Here is a 15,671-nt window from a genome sequence, read left to right as displayed (position 1 = left end):
GATAATTGGATTATGGGTGTCTTCAAATTTACAGTGGAGTCCCTCAACATAATCCTGGGACTACATGACTTTACTCAGCAATTAGCACTCTATTGTTACCTTGTCACAGAATAGTAAGTGTTTATCTCATGTTTTTTTTCTTTCACAAGCAGTAGGAAATAGCTTTCATGTAAGGTAGTGCACCCGTCTATGCTTCAATAAATGGCAAAGTCAGAGGAGAAAAAAAAATATATCAACTATTAAGCTGAAAGAGAACAGCAGAGGGTTTGCAGAACCAGCTGTTCTCTTTTTTTTTTTCTTCTTTCAACTGATGTATGTCAGGCTGGTATAAAAGGGGCAAGTTGAACATCTGGACCAAAACCAAGGCATTTAACATTTTCAAGCAATTCAGAGGCATGGATGATTTATGATGCTATTCTTAGATTTTTATCCTGTGTCCTCTAACTTTATGAAATGTGGACAGGCATATAAACCTGGTGACACTTCATGATATAAAAATAGTGACTGAAGACTGATAAAGAAAAAAGAAAAGAAGAATCATTTTAGTTTAGAGATGTTCAGAACAGGGCAGGCCCCTGGGAAGATGAGTTGCTTTTTGCTCCAGCCACTGTGCCTTTCAGAAATTGGCAGGAGCTTTGTGTTTAGGCAATCACCTGCCTCCTCCATTGCCAGAGAAAGCAGAGTAGGATCTGTAACTTAACTGATGCACCCAGGCGGCCTTTTCTGCTAGAGAAGCCTAGGCTGTCATATTATGGAGTATTGAAAGGCCCTTAGAAAATAGGGCCACCGTAATATCTTTTCTATCTTCAAAATGACCCATCTCCTTCAGTTTTAGGGAGAAAAAGAAGAAAGAAAAAGAAAGAAATGAGAGGGAAATGTTGGGATGACTTGGGACATACCAAAGAAAATAGAAACAGCATGACACTTTGGCAAAGCCAAAGTTTGTTTAGAAATCACTTCTCTAACATAACAGATACCCTCCGCAAGGCAAAATAACGCCTCAGATAACATCTGTAGGTAGCAATTTCTATGTTATGGCAAAGACATGCCATATATTTAGAGACACTAGAGACTGTCTACTGTCAACTTGTTGATTAATTTCAAAGTTAATATGCAATCATAAACCTTTTTTGACTGAAGCAGATTTTTACAATGACTTTCTAAGATATATTGTCAGATGGACTTTTCATTTTTTTGAAGTGTATGACACAATGCGACAATAATCAGTGGATTGGGACTTTGCTAAAATAAGTAATAGGTTATGGTACAAAATGGTAAATTATATCTAAATATAGGTCTAACATTTTGGGAAAGTCATTCATCTTTTTCTCATTTATTTGATCACTATTTCAACCAGTGACACCTGATTAGCATTGCTAAGGGTGAAGAATGTGATCTTCATTTCATCATTAAATGAAAATTTAAACATTCATTTATATTTTCTGTATTTATGATAGTTTTGGAATCCAATACTTTTTAATTTCCTCGTGGTCAGTGTGTTTAATGAATGGAATATAAATATTTTATTGCTTCCAATAATTATTTCTCACTAGAAGCATAGCCTTTTTTTCTTCTTTTTTTAAAACAAGCCTTGCCACATTAGTGAGGTCCATCAGGAATGCATGATGTCCCTACTTCACACATAGATGAAAGACAAGTGAACACCACCACTGGAGATTTTTAGTTTATGTGAAAATGCAGAGGACTTCTGAGGACCTAGTCTGTGAAGTATACGGGGTAGTTACAGATCATTCTCAAGCAATCTAATGAAATGGGTAACATTTTTAAGTTAAACTCTTAATATACACAGAGGATGTGACATCAAGGGGAAAGAACAACTCTTCTTTTAGGTATTAGAGTTAAACTGCATGAAGAAGCATGGAGGGGAGCTTCCTATAGAATGATTTTAAGGGAGCTGGGTAACCTTCCTTGCAGAGACAACCTGTACTATCCAAAACTCTGGGATCCAGGGATAGGTAATTCTGTATTTTCCACACAAGCCAATTCATTCCACAATCTATGGACAGACAATGGTAAATAAATGTCCATGCATATCACCTTCTACCTGAGAAGCCCATTTCCTTTACTGAGTTAGATCAGCACTTGCATTACAAAAGAAACATCTTCTTTAGGGGTTCTAAAATAGAGCTGCTAAATATTCCTGCCATGTATCCCAGAGAACAAAAGTTCTCCTAATCCTAACAAAGAAATCATTATTATTGATTAAAATGTCATTTCAGTCAGAGATCAGGAACCCCCCAAAAAAGATGATTTTTGCTTTCTAAATTAACCATAAAAAGTTTAAACTGTAAGTGAAATGCCATTCCGTGCTGTTGCAATGAATTTCCAATAATTGCATCTACTTTGTACTGGCTCAAAAACATTGCCTTAATTAGGTTGACCTTTAAAGAGCTTTTCTAGAACTGAAATTCCTTAAAATGCTTCCACATACTGTATCTGCACAGAATCTATCTGTCCAAATATGACAATAAAAGCTTTAAAATTACAACTTAATATTTATTTTAGGCGCCGATATTATTGATACTTCTGCCAAACATCAAGATCCTACTTAAAACCCATTAACAGATTTTAAATTTTAATACATGCTTGTACCAGAAGCATTTGCCTAATGCTGAAAACTAGATTCTTAGGTGGGGTAAAGAGTAGACAAAAACTGCAGCTTGCTTCGCAACATCAAGCAAACACTAACTCATGTATCCGTTTAAAGAGTGTTTATAAAATAAGTGTGACATCCATACTTTCTAATTATTACCTTGGCTTTCAGCGTTCAAAAACAACACAGTTGTACGTACTTGATTCACGGCATTCCTGGGAAGTACAGAAAAGCAGTCCTCCCTTTTAGGGATGAGAAAAGAGGTGCAGGCAGAGTAATTATTTCATTAATGTCTAGGTCTTTAAACAGCCACTACCTCCTCCTGCCCAAGGAGTGCAACTGTGCTTAACCCATGTGGGGCCTACCTCACAGATTTTCTGAGGTTAACTAAAGAACAACAGTCATCACTGAATCTGTAATTACTGGATGAAACTTTGAGATTAATTGGTCTAACCCCAGTTTTCTTCCCTACCTTAAAAAGTTTTGGGAACCCCAGGGGGATTAGAAACAAAGCCCTTTTCAGGTCAATCTATTTATTTTATTTTATTATGATTTTTGAGACAGAGTCTTACTGTGTTGCCCAGGATGGGGTGCAGTGGTGAGATCTTGGCTCATTGCAACCTCAGCCTCCCAGGTTCAAGTGATTCTTGTGCCTCAGCCTCCCAAGTAACGGGACTACAGGTGCACGCCACCATGCCTGGCTAATTTTTGTATTTTTAGTAGAGATGGGATTTCACCATGTTGGCCAGGCTGGTCTCAAACTGGCCTCCAGTGATCCGCCCACCTCAGCCTCCCAAAGTGCCGAAATCATAGGTGTGAGCCACCACACCTGGCCTAAGTCAAACAATTTATTACAGCCCACCTAACACTAGATCCCATATCTTCTGACTCTCACTCAATTGGTTTTTCTACTGCCTCCTTCCTCTTTTCCTTTTCTAGAGCTGAAGAAATAAAAACATTCCTGTCAGGCTCTAAAAGCCAGCTAGCCAGCCCCAAAAGACAATGAATTTACTTGGAAACATTGCTTTCCTTTATAAACTCACATTTTTCAGAGGACATTAGGGACTGGAACCTGGTGTCAAATTTCAACTATGTCCCTGATTTATAGTTTTAGAACAATATGTATACTTCCCATATGGACATAGACAATCAGCTTGTAGCACTGAATGTGTCACATCCTATGTTAAACAAGGAAGAATACACAAATTAGAAACATATTTATATTTTATTGCCCTTTGGATTCTACATTCTATCACATATTCCTAGCCACGATGTTCATAAGTCTTTAAGTTTATCTGCTTTCAGCAAGCATTAAAAGCCATTTATGTCTCCTTTATAATACTGCTTCAATCTTTTAAGTTTTAAGCCTCTGAAGCATATGTCCTCAATAAAAATGAATAAATAAATAAATAGAGCTACTGCAAGTGCTTGTCATTACCCCCTCCCCAAGATGTAACAAAAGATTATTTTGAGAGTGATCACATTTATGCAACTTTCCTATTCTAAGCATTAACATAAGCCCTTATTACCAGAGCTTATATCATCATTTATATGAAAAATGTGATGATTGTTTATTTAAATGAGATGAAATTGTTTCTATCTAAGCCAAACAGCACAAAGTAATCAGATGCTGGTTTTAACTCATCTACTGAAAATATATTTGTATACTTACAGAACTTGGCCAACTGCTGTATTTTAAACAGCACAACTACATGCGCTGATTATTTAGCATGTTTCCCAATCATTGCCTGCCAGAGGAAATTATTGAATAGAAATCACATCAGCATCAATTTAGCTTTGAGTTTCTAACAGGTCTAGTGAGAATATTTTAACAGACAGGTAAATATTAAAATTATTCCAGAACCTTTTTCTTGATTCATTCATTCATTCAAAAATATATGTTACATGAAAAATAAGTGAAAGGCACTGGGGATGTAATCCTGAACACGAATCTAGCGAAGGAACAAAAATTAAATAATAAAAGAAATACAAAAACAACCACTCACTCAACAAATGTTATACTGAGAACCTACTATGTACAAAGCACTATTATAAACATTTGAGTTACATCTTTCAACGATACGGACAAAATCGGGTGCTCTTTGAGATCATATTCCAAGATGCTGAGGCAGATGCAAGGATAAATGCTGGAGGAAAAAAGGAAAAAGTGAAGGGCAAACGTGAGCCAGAGCATTGGGGTTGGGGTTTGTAATTTTAAATAGGGTGTTAAAGGTAAACTGTATTGAAAGGTGACAGATGAGCAAACTTTAAAAAGGCAGTAAGTACCTTGAATAAGTGCTACAAAAGAAAGAGTTGAATGGCACAGTGGCATGTATGAGCCACAAAAAGAATGCTAGTCTTTACTCCAAGTGCAGTGGGAACCTAACCTCAGGGGATATCAAGGTTAACTTAAATTTCTGGCTGGCTTGATGAACTATGTTAGAAGGAACCTCTGGGTATCAATCCATTCTCCCACAAATGCAGCATCTGGCATATATGATCAGCAACCATTCTACACATTCTCCCACTTCCATCTCAAAGTATAGCCCAAAACAAGTAAAGACCTTTACATTGTAATTCTCACTCGATATAAACCTGAAATTATGAAATTGCCAAGCAATGCAACAACTTTGCTATACTTAGTTTGGTGCTTTGAAATCACGCTTTTCAGGTGGAGGATAGTGAAACTTAACACTATCAATAGATTGATTGGGTTTTAAAATCTGCATGCCTAATCTTCCACCAAAAGAGGGAGGTGGGGGGATGCACCACGTAATTTGAAAAACTGGTATATATTCACCTTCTGGTTGATAGAAATTGGGATAAATCTCTAAAATTAGATCATTTTTTGGATCTATAATAAAAATTCATCAATACTGGTTAACAATAAGTAACACATTCACTTACACAAAATATCAGAGGATACCTGTACTTGAAATTAGCACCATATTTAGAATAAGAGACTCATTCCACAAACTACAAACCACTTTTTCTGGTGAAAAATATGCAAATCATTTGAATCAAATTGTCTCATTAAGCAGCTGTCATTCCAATGTTGTCAGATCAAAAAAGGAACAAAATCAGTAGGGGGCAATTCATTACTCTGTCACCTCTCCCTCCTCTATCCATGCTCATTTCATTCTTTTGGATGTCATTACACTTGACTATGGTACTCTGGTACACTCTAACCCGGTTTTTTTGTAAGTCATTTTCATGACCATTTTATGATTTCAGGAAAACCAAAGTATGACAGTTATAAAACATATCTCTTCAACATAATATCATTACTGAGCTTTTTTCATTTTAATGGATTCAAGCATACTACAGAATAGCTAACACTGGGCTTGTATTAAGTGCTTTTAAAGATATTAAATATCAGAGATAAATTTTGTGACATGGGGCCTTTAGATGTGGATAACTAAGCTCTCTGCTGGCCTCAGGCTGTGAATTCAGTTGTGTGTATTAAACAGAGCAGAGAGAATGTGAAAGCAAACTAATATTTTTCCCCCAATTTTGGAACTAAAAGTGGTGTCGGGACTCAGTTTACCAGGGCTGGGCACTTTGTTGGCAAGGCTGTGTTCCTGCACTATCAATGAGTTCAGAGGCTCTTTGGAAAATTAATGGTAAAAACAGAGTATCAATATGGACAATTGTGTATCAAAACGATGGTGACAGTATAAACAGGCCCAGACATTCTCAAGAGGGAAGTATCATTTTACTTAGGAGAAATAATTAAAGCACTACTCTATCAGGGTGGATAAAAGAAAGGAAGCTGGTTCTAAATCAATGCAACTGTTAGTATTTCTTTTATTTTTCTAACTTTCTGACAAGTTTTGTAATTTCTACAATTAGATGCAAGGCAGGGCTCTGCTTCAGAGAAGAACCTCGCGCATTCTTGAAGATGTAAATATACTTCCAATTTCCAAGCAGGAGGAAGGAAGCATCTGGTTTCTAAGAGAACCTGGATATTCTGCTGCATGGGCTCAAATCCTGATGATAAAGCCATTATGTGTGATGGGGGGCATCCTATTCTCCCTAAAATTAGGAACATTTGTGATTTCTGGCAACTTTCATAATTGCTGCAACCTCTTGCTGATCTTTGTACAGATGAGGCTTCCTTGGAGAGCCTCTTGCTCTTCATATCAATATCTGTCATTTAATACTTAGAAGAAACAATACAGGCTGCAAAATAATAATGGCTATGACGTTTTAAAAACTGATACAAGACCAACGATAGTAATATGATTAGCACAGTGAGAGGGGAAAGTCCTGCTCTCACCTGTTTTGTGAACAGGAGTTTAAAATGTTAGCTTTCCAAACCTCAAAAACAGGGACAATGCCTAGGTCTTATAACCAATAAAAATCACAATTTTGGGGCCGGGTGTGGTGGCTCACGCCTGTAATCCCAGCACTTTGGGAGGCTGAGGTGAGCAGATCACGAGGTCAGGAGTTCGAGACCAGCCTGGCCAACATGGTTAAACTGTGTCTCTACTAAAAATAGAAAAAAATAGCCGGGCATGGTGGCAGGTGCCTGTAATCCCAGCTACTCGGGAGCTGAGGCAGGAGAATCACTTGAACCTGGGAGGCGGAGGTTGCAGGGAGCCGAGATCTTGCCACTGCACTCCAACCTGGGCAACAGAGTGAGACTCCATCTCAAAAAAACAATCACAATTTTTATGGACATGTTTCTGTGCTTTAGCCTTAGGATTAGCTCAACACACAATGAAAGTTTAATTCACCATCCAATTTTACGTTATCATTTCCCTCTTCACTTCTTTATAATGCTTGAGATGTGGCTGTAAGCTAACCAGAGAAGAAAACTTATTTTCTTGCTTTGTAGTCATAACCATACACTTGAACACTGCAATAGTGATCTCCTAATGCAGTCAGAGATTTTATAGTCTTGCACTTCTGTTCAGTTTTTTTTTTATTATTTAAGAAAATGTGAAGGGTCCGGTTTATTCATATTTTTATCTCAAATACCATCCCTAATAGGTATTCACAGATCTGAGAGAACAGACTCAATCTGATTTAGAAATGCTTTGGAATTAGTAGTCTATTAACCTCAATAAATTTGTGGGGTGTCAAAATAAATAGCAAGAGAACTTGCACATAGGATAGGTAAAGAAAGGCAGGTTCAAGTGAAAGATGGGTTTTGAGTCCAATTGACCTACGTAAATGGCTAGACACAGCCACATATAAACTCAGACTAACTAAAACACAGATGAAACAGAAGCCTCGAAATGAGAGGTTAAAACAAAAAAAGAGGCCGGGCTCTGTGGCTCACGCCTGTAATCCCAGCACTTTGGGAGGCCGAGGTGGGCGGATCATGAGGTCAGGAGATCGAGACCATCCTAACACAGTGAAACCCCGTCTCTATTAAAAATACAAAAAATTAGCTGGGCGTGCTGGCGGGGCCCTGTAGTCCCAGCTACTCGGGAGGCTGAGGCAGGAGAATGGCGTGAACCCAGGAGGCGGAGCTTGCAGTGAGCCGAGATCGCGCCACTGCACTCCAGCCTGGGCGACAGAGCGACACTCCACCTCAAAAAAAAAAAAAAGTTTTCTAGCTGTATTTGGATAAAGTGCTGAATTGTAAAGCTATAGTGAACCACTGAGAAGGTTCATGCTTAAATAAATGTAGAGGTAAGCTCAATAGAAAAATAATAGTACTTACGGATCCTGAGGCCAATCTAATGACACTCAGTAGGGCCAGATGGTTAAAGGCTGAAATAGTCCAAACGTTGTTAGGAGTTACAGAGAAAAAAAAGTTTCAATGGATTCTCTCCCTGTGTTAAAAAGATGCTAGGTGCAATGGCTCACGCCTGTAATCCCAGCACTTTGGGAGGCCCAGGCAGGTGGATTGCCTGAGGTCAGGAGTTCGAGACCAGCCTGGTCAACATGGTGAAACCCCTGTCTCTACTAAAATTACAAAAATTAGCCGGGTGTGGTGGTATGTGTCTGCAATCCCAGCTACTCGGGAGGCTGAGGCAGGAGAATCACTTAAATCCAGGAGAAGGAGGTTGCAGTGAGCTGAGATTGTGCCATTGCACTCTAGCCTGGGCAACAAGAGCAAAACTCTGTCTCAAAAAATAAAAATAAAAAAAAGACTCATCTCAAAGCCAAGTGACATTTTTCCATCAGTAGAAAGATATTCTAACTTCACTTATCCACTGTACACCATAACTATAATTAAGATTTTCATATTTTCAAGGGCAGTTTGTGTTTTTCGTTTCATGTAAATAATCCAAAAATCTGATTGGGGAGTGGGCAGTTTAATCTTACAAATACAGCACTAGTAATTTGCCTTTGTATTTTTAAAATAAAATCTGGAAAAGCAACTTATATATATTGCAAGTCTCATTTGATAAGCTTTTCTCAAGAATAATGAATAGTTCACTTTTAGAGGTCCAGCATCTTTTTCTTCTGTAGATTAGTGTTTTTTCTGTAATTTTGTGTAGTTTTTTCATTTTGTTGTTTATGCTAGAAACTGCTTTTTATCATATAACATTTCTGTACTCATACACACACATAAACACACCACAGAGAGAAAAGTGCACAATAAATATTAGAAAATGAAGGTTCAATATAGGGAGATTCAAGAGACCACATATATTAAATCAGAGGATCATCCCACAAAGTACATATATCCTTAATATTTTGGGTTTCTACACACTGTAACTAAGCATGAATATTTTTAGTTAAAATTGTTTGAGTGCAACATATTAAACATGGTATTCTTTTAGCTCTTAAAGTTATGTGAACATAGTCAATAAGATAATGCTTACAATAAAATCTCTGAAAGAAATGGACTTGGAATCCAAGGTTTGGTAGATTTTTTTCCACTTCCGTTTATTTATTTATTTATTATTATTATTATTTTTTTATTTTTATTTTTTGAGACAGAGTCTCGCTTTGTCACCCAGGCTGGAGCGCAGTGGCGCAATCTCGGCTCACTGCAAGCTCCGCCTCCCGGGTTCAAGTGATTCTCCTGCCTCAGTTTCCCGAGTAGCTGGGACTACAGGCACCCGCCACCATGCCTGGCTAATTTTTTGTATTTTTAGTGGAGACGGGGTTTCATCATGTTAGCCAGGATGGTCTCGATCTCCTGACCTCATGATTCGCCCACCTCGGCCTCCCAAAGTGCTGGGATTACAGGTGTGAGCCACTGCGTCCAGCCTTATTTTTTAACAAAGAGGAAAATTGTAATTAGAAAAGTATTATCATGAATGAAATGGGCACAAGTTTTTAATCAGAATCCCAGAATTTAGGTCCTGATGTTTAACATTTTGTGGATGACTTATAAAAAGACTTTACTTATATGAAACTGACAACATTATTTGATGAATTTAGTTTCCTGGATTCTCAGTTAATTAAAACGTGAAAATGTACTTTTTTCTACCTGTATAAATTCACTTTTTGGAAACTGAAATAACCAAGAAATGAAGAGGCTTTCCAAATATTGATAGGCTGCCAGTAGAGAAAGCAGTATCATTGAGAGCTAAGGTTCAAAGAACAAGCTGAAAATATCATGTAATCAAAATTGCCCAAATTCATTACGGAGTTGCCATGTTGGGTATGGATAAAATATTGTATTGTAACTTCCTTACCCCCAAAGGATAAATAAATGCTTTGAAAAATGTCTACAATGCAAAGTTAAATTGCTCCATTGTTAATATAATTTTGTAGACTAGGAAAACCGTATTTGAGGCAGAACCAAAAACAAAAATAAAACATTTTACCCTCTTTTCATCAAGCCCAACATAGACAGATTTCTGTGTTTTGTGTTTACGTTTTGTTTTATTTTTTCCTAGCATTGAAATAGGTCACTGTTTTTAAATTCAGCACTATATGTGGATGACTTTTGACTTGTATTTAGGGACAACATGGTATAATTTTTTTTTTTTTTTAAACTCGAGAATCACACTGAGATTTGCAAGATATTCACACAAAAGAGGCAGATGGCATCTTGGAGAAGGGAATCTCACATCTCATCTCAGCCTCACTTTGGCAAGAAGCATCACCAGCGGAACGTAAGAAAGAAATATATGTACATTCTATTGTCTCTTTCTCCCACTTTTTCTCTCTTTGCATTTCCCCAATTCCTTGTTCCTTTATTATTAACTGGGTAGAACAGAGTTTGAAAAGATAAATTTGTGTTCAATGTAATTCAACATCATTAAGATTAATTTGACTGGGCCTGGAAAGTAATGGGAAACATATTCATTCAGAAATTAGAAAGTCAAGTTGAGGACAAATCATGAAGCATGCTGAATGTCAAGATCAAACTCATTACTCCAGAGAATGGGGCTGACTTTTGCCCACATGAGGGACCGAGAGGAGCTGTGTTTCAGGCAGGTTAAACGTAGGAACTACGAAGGGAGTGCAGATGAAAGAAACTGTCAGGCTGAACCAAGTAAGGTAACTTGGCATTGAGGGGAAGAAAAGAGATCCTGGATACATTATTACCTGTACTCGTTACAAGGGCTTCAAATCACATTACAGTCTTTTCTGTCATCATAAAAAAAAAATTAAACCAAAGAACAACCATAGGAGTTTCCAAAATTGAAAATTTAGAAACGTACTTAAGTTACCAGGTGAAATACACATGAAATATAAAGTATTGTATTGTAACTTCCTTATCCCCAACGGATAAATAAATGCTTTGAAAAATGTCTCCAATACAAAGCCAAATTGTACTATTATTAATATTATCTTGTGGACTATGAAAACAGTATATTTCAGAGAGAACAAAAAGTAAAATAAAGAAATGACAAGACTTGATATTGTCATGGCAATGGCCTAGATTCACCATAGAGAGGTGTCTCTTTTTAACAATAGAATTTTTTCCCTTAACTTTGTTGGAATCACTAATAAGTGCTTTCAATTACCAGGAAACTACATTCATTGGGCCACATTTGATATAATTTTTTTCCTTTTACTTGTAATTTCCCAACTCAGTGCAATGAAGTATCCATTGACTTTATTTGCTTCATATGCAAGGCCTGCACTATAACTATTTAACTGTTCTCCGGGGACTCAACTAGATTAAAAGAGATCTAGAATGGCTCTATTGTCAACAAATGCCAGAAGGTTCTTTTGAAATGATCTAACCTCAGCTAACATTTGAGAGGTTTGTTAACGGAAATTCTATTGTCAACACTTCCAAAGATTCCAGTAGGACCCCTTTCTCCCTGCTGTGCCACCCCTTAGGGGTCCACGGAAATAGAAAGATTAACAACAAAATAGAATAAAAACAGCAAGGGCAGCAACTATGATGATGACTATGTTGGAACTTTCCAATTTAATGAATTTCTATCTAATACTCTGCTAGGCACCTTATAAATATCCAGACAACAACTCTGAGATAAATATTATTTCCATTTAATAAAAAATGTCTCAGCGAATCAGAGGGTTAAAGTTGTACTGCCAGCTGGATTCAGCAGTAGAGTTCAAATCTAGCACTGTATGATTTCCAAAGTTAATTTAATTGAAATATACCATGTTGCCCACCCCCAAACCAAGCCCCCAACTAGACAAGGTTAAGGAGTCATATTGAAATATGATAGCACTATATCCAGGCAAAGCTCTAGCTCTTAGATGGCTGAAACATAAAGTTGCCTAGTCTGTTATAAATATGCTATTCTTCAATGATTTTTTTTTGTTTGTTTGTTTTTGTTTTTGTTTTTGAGACGGAGTCTCGCTCTGTCGCCCAGGCTGGAGTGCAGTGGCGGGATCTCGGCTCACTGCAAGCTCTGCCTCCCAGGTTCACGCCATTCTCCTGCCTCAGCCTCCCGAGTAGCTGGGACTACAGGCACCACTACCATGCCCGGCTAATTTTTTTTGTATTTTTAGTAGAGACGGGGTTTCACCATGTTAGCCAGGATCGTCTCGATCTCCTGACCTCGTGATCCGCTTGCCTCGGCCTCCCAAAGTGCTGGGATTACAGGCGTGAGCCACCGCACCCGGCCCAATGATTGTTAAGAAGAGATCATATAACTGGAAATATGCAATAGGCATTATTTATTTTCTATTTGTAGGAAATCACCTACATTAAAGCTATAGATTATATGTTACCTTACTATTTATTGTTTCAGTCTTTGGCAGAATTACTACAGTCCATGCTTTATGAAGCTTGCTATCAATACCACCTTGAAGATTACTTTAAATTATACAGAAAGCCACTTTGAAGAGGATGCTGACCAGTTATTCTCTATCTTCGTGAAAGTCTATAAAAGGAGGAAAGATGTTAGACTTTGGCAATTTTTGTAGACAGTATCAGAGTGCAGTGAAAAGAAAAGAGTTTCCAGAGTCAGGGAAATCTGGATCTAAACTGCAGCTCCCAGGAATTACTAACTGAGACACCCTAGATAGAGATTCTACACATATAAAATATGTGAATAATAATGTCTACCTCACATGGTTGTTATACACCTTAAAAATGAGACATATAAATGACCTAGCTCCTCCATGTTGCAGAGAGAAAAGTTGCAGTCTTGGGAGTCAGAAAGATTAGTTCTAACAGCATGTTTACCAATTACTAATTGTAGTCTTAACCTAGTAGGGCATTTTAGAACTTCTGAGACCTGGTTTTCTAATCTTTATGAAAAACAAAACACCTGCTTTAGAGGAAGAAGAGAGATGACAGGCTTAGCCTAGTCCTGGCACTTGGTAAACAACCAATGAATGTTACTTCCCTCCCATTACATAGGAGACATTTGAAAAATACTAGTTTATTTTCTTTAGTAACACTGAAAAATATTTTACCACAAGGTGCTAAAAACTTGGCTTACAAATGGAGAGGTGCAGTATGAAGATACTTCGACATTTTACCACATAAGAGAAGCAGCCAGGCTTTGACTGGTTCAGATATAGATACCTACAATAATTCAATCCAATTAATGGATCATAAGATCCTCCTGTAGAAACCTGGAACATTATCTCAGCAGATACATGAAAAATAAGAAAATATAAAGAAAAAGGAAAAAAAAAACAGTCTGTAATGTTCTTCAATTGCTTTATTTAGGCTTTATGTGAAGAATCTTATAATAGTTGTTCTCCCTAAAAGTCTTCCCCTGTTTTCATTATTTATGTATGTATTGACTGATTGATTGTTTTTTGGGAGAGAGCAGTTTTATTAACATCACAGCTTCCCTTTTTCTCTTTCCCATCCAAGCACCCAGGTCTAGGGTCCTTGGTCAGTTCAAAGGTTAAAGCTGGAGGCCACTGGAGCTGTCAGCTCCCAAGTAAGTGAATGTGCAGGTAATTAACGGATTGCTCACCCAGCTTCTCATCATTGATCTCAAGTTGGTATCCATCTCCTAGGCCCTCAGCCCTTGCTATCTTCTTACACACAAGGAGTAGGTGTCCAAGAAGCTGCTGTCTTCTTCTTCAGCCTGGTTAATCCGAGGAATGGGCTGCTTAGGAATGACCAGAAAGTGCACAGGAGCCTAGGGAGCCACCTCAGGGAACACAAGACACTGCTAGTCCTCATATAGGATGTAGGCTGGGAGGCGATGGTCCAGGATCCCACAGAAGATGGTTGGGGCTACACCCCTAGGAATTGCCCGCTGGGCCTTGGTCATTTCATTCCCAGCAGCCACACCTACAGCTCCTCAGATGTGTGCCGCGCAGCCCTGGGGCCGCCATGGCTCTGCAGAGGGCACAACCCAGCTGCCAGCACCACGGCCACCACCATCTTGCCAGAGCTGGCATAAACTCCTTCTCTTGTTGTTAGAATAAAGTTAGAAATCCTTTACATGGAATATAGGGACCCCTGATAGATCTGGGCCCTGCCTCATTCTCAAGCCACTCTCCTTACCTGCTGTACTTAGTCATACTTGGTTCCTTACAGTTTTTTGAATGCACCTAGTTCATGCCTATGCTGGTCCCACTCCCTGGAATGCTTGATCAACCTGGTCAACTCTTATACCTCCTTTTTTCTACTTAAATGGAACTTTTCCTAGACCCCTCCAACTCAAGTCTTTCTATAGTTTCTGTGTTTCTGCTGACCATAAATCACGTATCTATATTACAATTTTAATATGTATTTAAGTAATTACTTGTTTCACATCTGTCTCAGATCCTGTGGAATTACAGAGCTAATGAGAACAATGTGTCTATCCTGCTCCCTCACAGATTCGCAGGGCCTATCAATAAGCTCACTGCTCAATGTCCACACACTGAATGAAGTCACTAATGCTAAGCCACACAATAGTACAAGAGAAGTTATTTCTTCAGCTTTTTTAGGTAGAAAATATTTTTACTTTATAAAAGTAAAATTTTTTTATAGCAGCAGAACATGTAATTTCCAGCCTAATAACTCAGCTCTTATTCCAATACAGTTGGATAAACACATTAGGTAATCAATTTCTCCTTTTTAGTGTGGGCTGAATGTACGAGCTAACAATGCCAAAGTCACAGAATGACCCCAGGGTATAGTACAGAGCAGGGTTTCTCAACCTTGACACTTGACATCTTTGGCCAGATGATTCTTTCTTGTACAGGCCATCTTCTGCATTGTGGGATGCTTAGCAGCATACTTGGCCGCTACCCACTGGTTACAAAATAGCACCTATCCTCCAGTGTTGACAACTAAAAATGTCTCCAGACACTACCAAGTATCTCCTGAGGGACAAAATTGCCCCTGGTTGAAAAGCACTGAGTTAGAACAACTGTATTAATACAAATTCCTTGTGCTCATTGAGTTGCAAACCAAGGTGGGTGAGGTTAATACAGGTACACACATAGAGTTATGTTCTAGGAAGGAGATACAGAGAAAATGCTATTAAGATTAAAGAAGAATCTCTCCTCCTTTAAGAATTTAGCATCTCATCATGTATTGTCTAATACAATTTATATCATGACCATGATACAAGTCACTTCCTTACTTACTTTATGAACTGCTTAAGAAAAGCAACAATACATTGTGCAATACCCACAAAAGAGCCACAGTGAACATTTATGACAATCAGTATTCTGACTCATTACACTAGAGGAAATCCTGAACCCCACACCACTCTTTCAGACAGGTAAACAATGAGCATTTACAAATTTTTTA

At 38.0% G+C, this 15,671-nt stretch overlaps 1 protein-coding gene and 1 pseudogene across 4 annotated transcripts in view; both read right to left on the bottom strand.

Annotated features, from left to right (window-relative positions):
• LOC100989577 (contactin-4) overlaps window positions 1-15,671 on the bottom strand; it is a 960,081-nt gene that overhangs the window by 682,138 nt on the left and 262,272 nt on the right. The window lies entirely within an intron of this gene.
• Window positions 9,463-14,309, bottom strand: LOC103783779 (adenosine 5'-monophosphoramidase HINT2-like; annotated as a pseudogene).

The sequence above is a fragment of the Pan paniscus genome, chromosome 2, assembly GCF_029289425.2.
Source record: "Pan paniscus chromosome 2, NHGRI_mPanPan1-v2.0_pri, whole genome shotgun sequence".
Taxonomy (NCBI): domain Eukaryota; kingdom Metazoa; phylum Chordata; class Mammalia; order Primates; family Hominidae; genus Pan; species Pan paniscus.
This window is presented reverse-complemented; position numbering and strand designations above follow the sequence as displayed.